This window comes from Triticum urartu, unplaced genomic scaffold (assembly GCF_056163025.1).
Source record: "Triticum urartu cultivar PI428250 unplaced genomic scaffold, HENAU_Tu73 scaffold2, whole genome shotgun sequence".
NCBI classification, from domain to species: Eukaryota; Viridiplantae; Streptophyta; class Magnoliopsida; order Poales; family Poaceae; genus Triticum; species Triticum urartu.
This window is the reverse complement of record NW_028260368.1, coordinates 5,223,736-5,230,847: the sequence shown is the minus strand read 5'-3', so window position 1 is coordinate 5,230,847 and position 7,112 is coordinate 5,223,736.

Below are 7,112 nucleotides of genomic sequence, written 5' to 3'. Positions count from 1 at the left end.
CTTTATATAGATAGATTCTATGGGGTTATTACTTAGTAAGTCTATTTTGTACAAGAGCCCCTCCTATCTGATAGAAAAGGGTCCCATGATCCCGAGCCGATCTTACCTTGGCTCGCAAACCCCAAGTTTGTCTATGAAGAGCTAATCTAATTGTATTTTTTTCTAGAATGGATTTCTTATGTGGAATACTAATGGATAGGGCTTCGTTGCTAAGTGCTACAAGATCTAGTGCACTGGAACTCGTGGTTATGGACCCGAATCCTTTAGTATGGAACATTGTCTTTTCCAAGTAAAAACCCCTAGTATATGAAAGAATGAAAAGGTGCTTTCGTTCTTGTGGAATAAGAAGCCCTCGTACCTTAATGAAAGGAAAATCGTAATTTTTCGTTAGGTATTTGACCAAATAGGATCGTCCAGTTCCTACAGAACCTATCACTAAAATACCCGATAGGGCTAAGCGGAACGAAAAGGGTTTTCCATGAGATGGTAAATGAAAACGATTAGTCCCACACGAGGTTTGGGAATAAGTGATTGTCTGATAATGAGCAAGGAATATACGTCTTTCTGCTAAAGAGGATCTATTAAACTCATAATTCATTAGATCCTTGTTATCAATGCCAACTAGGTATCATAAGTAAATGGATCCCGGTTGTTCAATCCTTTGATAACCAAGGTCATTCTTTGCTAAAGAGAAATGATCACTATGAGTCAGACTCAATAGAATTGGATCCATTCCAAATAGCGAGAATTAGGATTCTTGATCCCTCTCAATCTCTCTTTCAATTCGAGGTCCAGAGAGGTGTTTTCATAGTCATCTCCGAATATTTGCCATCTCGGAATATTTTCGATTTCATTTTTCTATGATATGTCTTTCTATATGAAAATTGGTTATTTACGATGTACGATGATCCCTGTTAAGCATCCATGGCTGAATGGTTAAAGCGCCCAACTCATAATTGGTAAATTTGCGGGTTCAATTCCTGCTGGATGCACACGAACGGGAACATTCCATAAGTCTATTGGAACTGGCTCTCTATCCATGGAATCTCATCCATCATCCATACATAACGAATTGGTATGGTATATTCATACCATAACATAAGAACAATAAGAACTCGAATTCTTATCGATACTGGAACTCAGAGCATAGGAGGGAAAGTCGATTTATGGATGGAATCAAATACGCAGTATTTACAGAAAAAAGTCTTCGTTTATTGGGAAAGAATCAATATACTTTTAATGTCGAATCGGGATTCACTAAGACAGAAATAAAGCATTGGGTCGAACTCTTCTTTGGTGTTAAGGTGGTAGCTGTGAATAGCCATCGACTACCTGGAAAAGGTAGAAGAATAGGACCTATTCTGGGCCATACAATGCATTACAGACGTATGATCATTACCCTTCAACCGGGTTATTCTATTCCACTTCTAGATAGAGAAAAAAACTAAAGGAGAATACTTAATAATACGGCGAAACATTTATACAAAACACCTATCCCGAGCACACGCAAGGGAACCGTAGACAGGCAAGTGAAATCCAATCCACGAAATAATTTGATCCATGGACGGCACCGTTGTGGTAAAGGTCGTAATTCCAGAGGAATCATTACCGCAAGGCATAGAGGGGGAGGTCATAAGCGCCTATACCGTAAAATAGATTTTCGACGGAATCAAAAAGACATATCTGGTAGAATCGTAACCATAGAATACGACCCTAATCGAAATGCATACATTTGTCTCATACACTATGGGGATGGTGAGAAGAGATATATTTTACATCCCAGAGGGGCTATAATTGGAGATACTATTGTTTCTGGTACAAAAGTTCCTATATCAATGGGAAATGCCCTACCTTTGAGTGCGGTTTGAACTATTGATTTACGTAATTGGAAGTAACCAATTAGGTTTACGACGAAACCTAGAAATCGATCACTGATCCAATTTGACTACCTCTACGGGATAGACCTCAACAGAAAACTGTTGAGTAACGGCAGCAAGTGATTGAGTTCAGTAGTTCCTCATAGAAAATTATTGGCTCTAGAGATATGGTAATATGGAGAAGACAAAATTGTTTGAAGCACGCACAGAACCGGAAGCGCCCCTTGTTTCAAAGAGAGGAGGACGGGTTATTCACATTTAATTTGATGGTCAGAGGCAAATTGAAAGCTAAGCAGTGGTAATTAAGACCCCCGGGGGAAAATAGGGATGTCTCCTACGTTACCCATAATATGTGGAAGTATCGACGTAATTTCATAGAGTCATTCGATCTGAATGCTACATGAAGAACATAAGCCAGATGACGGAACGCAGAGACCTAGGATGTAGAAGATCATAACATGAGCGATTCGGCAGATTTGGATTCCTTTCCTATATATCCACTCATGTGGTACTTCATCATATGATTCATATAAGATCCATCTGTCTAGAGATCGTCATATACATCTAGAAAGCCGTATGCTTTGGAAGAAGCTTGTACAGTTTGGGAAGGGGTTTTTTGAGAGAAAAGAAGAATCTACTTCAACCGATATGCCCTTAGGCACGGCCATGCATAACATAGAAATCACACGTGGAAGGGGTGGGCAATTAGCTAGAGCAGCAGGTGCTGTAGCGAAACTCATTGCAAAAGAGGGTAAATCGGCCACTTTAAGATTACCATCTGGGGAGGTCCGTTTAGTATCCCAAAACTGCTTAGCAACAGTCGGACAAGTGGGTAATGTTGGGGTGAACCAAAAAAGTTTGGGTAGAGCCGGATCTAAGTGTTGGCTAGGTAAACGCCCCGTAGTAAGAGGCGGTAGTTATGAACCCTGTGGACCACCCCCATGGGGGCGGTGAAGGGAAAGCTCCCATTGGTAGAAAAAAACCCACAACCCCTTGGGGTTATCCTGCGCTTGGAAGAAGAACTAGGAAAAGGAAAAAATATAGCGATAGTTTTATTCTTCGTCGCCGTAAGTAAATACGTAACTAGGAATATGGAAAATTGCATTTTTGGAATTTGCAATAATGCGATGGGCGAACGACGGGAATTGAACCCGCGCATGGTGGATTCACAATCCACTGCCTTGATCCACTTGGCTACATCCGCCCCTTATCCAGCTAAAGGATTTTTTTCTTTTTTCCATTGATCATTATTCTATTTATTCTGACCTCCGTACTTCGATCGAGATATTGGACATAGAATGCCACTCTTTAAAAAGGAAAAAAGGAGTAATCAGCTGTGACACGAAAAAAAACGAATCCTTTTGTAGCTCATCATTTATTGGCAAAGATAGAAAAGGTCAATATGAAGGAGGAGAAAGAAACAATAGTAACGTGGTCCCGGGCATCTAGCATTCTACCCACAATGGTTGGCCATACAATCGCGATTCATAATGGAAAGGAACATATACCTATTTACATAACAAATCCTATGGTAGGTCGCAAATTGGGGGAATTCGTGCCTACTCGGCATTTCACGAGTTATGAAAATGCAAGAAAGGATACTAAATCTCGTCGTTAACTGAATTCTGAATAGAAAGATTAAGAAGAAAAAAAGATTCAAAATAAAGACAGAAATACCCAATATCTTGCTAGAACAAGATATTGGGTATTTCTGTCTTCAAAAATTCTTATATGTTAGCAGAAAAACCTTATCCATTAATAGATGGAACTTCAACAGCAGCTAAGTCTAGAGGGAAGTTGTGAGCATTACGTTCGTGCATTACTTCCATACCAAGGTTAGCACGGTTGATGATATCAGCCCAAGTATTAATAACGCGACCTTGACTATCAACTACAGATTGGTTGAAATTGAAACCATTTAGGTTGAAAGCCATAGTACTAATACCTAAAGCAGTGAACCAGATTCCTACTACAGGCCAAGCAGCCAAGAAGAAGTGTAAAGAACGAGAGTTGTTGAAACTAGCATATTGGAAGATTAATCGGCCAAAATAACCATGAGCAGCCACAATATTATAAGTTTCTTCCTCTTGACCAAATTTGTAACCCTCATTAGCGGATTCATTTTCAGTAGTTTCCCTGATCAAACTAGAGGTTACCAAGGAACCATGCATAGCACTGAATAGGGAACCGCCGAATACACCAGCTACACCTAACATGTGGAATGGATGCATAAGGATGTTGTGCTCTGCCTGGAATACAATCATAAAGTTGAAAGTACCAGAGATTCCTAAAGGCATACCATCAGAAAAGCTTCCTTGACCAATAGGGTAAATCAAGAAAACAGCAGTAGCAGCTGCAACAGGAGCTGAATATGCAACAGCAATCCAAGGACGCATACCCAGACGGAAACTAAGTTCCCACTCACGACCCATATAACAAGCTACACCAAGTAAGAAGTGTAGAACAATTAGCTCATAAGGACCACCATTGTATAACCACTCATCAACAGATGCAGCTTCCCAAATTGGGTAAAAGTGCAATCCGATCGCCGCAGAAGTAGGGATAATAGCACCAGAGATAATATTGTTTCCATAAAGTAAAGAACCAGAAACAGGCTCACGAATACCATCAATATCTACTGGAGGGGCAGCGATGAAGGCGATAATAAATACAGAAGTTGCGGTCAATAAGGTAGGGATCATCAAAACACCGAACCATCCGATGTAAAGACGATTTTCAGTGCTAGTTATCCAGTTGCAGAAGCGACCCCACAGGCTTGTACTTTCGCGTCTCTCTAAAATTGCAGTCATGGTAAGATCTTGGTTTATTCAAATTGCAAGGACTCCCAAGCACACGTATTAACTAGAATATAGATAATAGAAGGCTTGTTATTTAACAGTATAACATAGACTATATACCAATGTCAACCAAGTCAGCCCAAAGATTAGCTATCCATATAACTAAATTAACCAAACCAATAATTTTGTATTTGTAAATGAAGTGAGTCAAAGTGAAAAACTTTGATGGGTCTTTTCTATATGGGTTGCCCGGGACTCGAACCCGGAACTAGTCGGATGGAGTAGATAATTCTTCCTTGTTACAATAGAGAAAAATCCCTCCCCAAATCGTGCTTGCATTTTTCATTGCACACGACTTTCCCTATGTAGAAATAGCCAATTTCTATTCCAAAGAGGAAGTTCTACTAATTTTTTTAATTAGTAAGTTGATTCACCTACTCTTTATTATAATAAAAAGAACATTTCAGAATGAAAAATAGAAAAGTTTTTTCTTGATCATTTATCAACCCTTTCCTGTTTCTTAATTTCGTCTAATGATTAATTAAGAGGGTTGACCAGGTCATTGATACGTATAATATCCAAATACCAAATACGCTCAGTGTGTGATCCACAGAAAGAAAAAAGAGTTGTTTTGGTGAACATCAAAGAAAAAACTTGCTCTTCTTCCATAAAAAATTCTTCTAAAAATGCCGAACCCAATCGTTGCATAAAAGTTCGTACCGTGCTTTTATGTTTACGAGCTAAAGTTCTAGCACATGAAAGTCGAAGTATATACTTTAGTCGATACAAAGTCCGTTTTTTCGAAGATCCACTATGATAATGAAAAAGATTTCTACATATCCGACCAAATCGATCAAGAATATCCCAATCTGATAAATCTGTCCAAATGGGTTTACTAATAGGATGCCCCGATCCAGTACAAAATTGAGCTTTTGATAAGTATCCTATGAGGAGAGTAGCGGGGACTATGGTATCGAATTTTTTCATTCGAGTATCTATTAGAAATGAATTCTCCAGCATTTGATTCCTTACTAACAAAGAACTTTTTTGTACACTTGAAAGGTACCCCATAAAATCGAAGCAAGAGTTTGCTAATTGGTTTATATGGATTCTTCGCGGCTGAGTCCAAAAACAGAAATAATATTGCCAGAAATTGATAAGGTAGCATTTCCATTTCTTCTTCAAAAAAAAAGTGCCTTTTGATGCAAGAATTGCCTTTCCTTGATATCGAACATAATGCATAAGAGGATCCATAAAGAACCATAGGGTTTTCCGAGAAAAACCAGGGTACATTATCCCAAAATGTTCCATCTTCCTAGAAAAGTGGATTCGTTCCAGAAAAGTTCCAGAAGATGCTAATGGTAAGCAAGAAGATTGTTTACGAAGAAACAACAAAAAAAATTCATATTCTGATACATAAGAGTTATATAGGAATTGAAATAGTCTTTTATTTTCTTTTTGAAAAAAAAAAATGGATTTCATTGAAGTAATAAAACTATTCCAATTCGAATAATAGTTGAGAAAGAATCGCAATAAATGCAAAGATGGAACATCTTGGATACGGTATTGAAGGAGTTGAACCAGGATTTCCAAATGGATAGGATAGGGTATTTCTATATGTGATAGATAATCCAAATGCAAAAATTTGTCTTCTAAAAAGGGAAATATTGAATGAATAGAGCGTAAATTCTGAAACTTTGGTATTTCTTTTTCTTTCAGACAAAAAAATTCCCGTAGCGAGAATGGGATTTCCACAACGATCGCAAACCCTTCAGATAGAATCTGAGAATAAAACTCAGAATAAAAATAATTTTTGTAATCCAATAATCGATCTTGGTTAGGATGATTAACCGAGTTATCCAAAAAATTCTGCTGATACATTCGAATAATTAAACGTTTCACAAGTAGTGAACTAAATTTCTTGTTATTACAACTAACAACTATTTCCACAGGTTCAGAACCATTTAATCCATAATGGTGGGCAAATGCATAAATATATTCCTGAAAGAGAAGTGGGTAGACAAAGTATTGTTGACGAGATTTATGTTTTTCTGAATACCCTTCGAATTTTTCCATTTGTATTTCTACTTGAATCAGAGAGAAGAAGCATTTCTCGGTTTATCGAATGATGATACATAGTGCAATATGGTCAGAACAGGGTGTTGCATTTTTAATACAAACCCTGGAAAGAAAGGGAGTCTAATCCACAGATCTTTTTCTGCTCCTTTTCTACCCAATTAGTTTATGTTTGTTCTAATTAAAAAAAAAGAACAGAACAAGTTTTTTATTTTTGCAGGCCAATCGCTCTTTTGACTTTGGAATACAGCCTCTTTATCAATATACTGCTTCTTTTACACATTCAATCCATAACATCCCTTATTCAATCCATAATCAAGAATAATTAGGATTTCTAAAAAAAAAAAGAAAAAATAAAGGG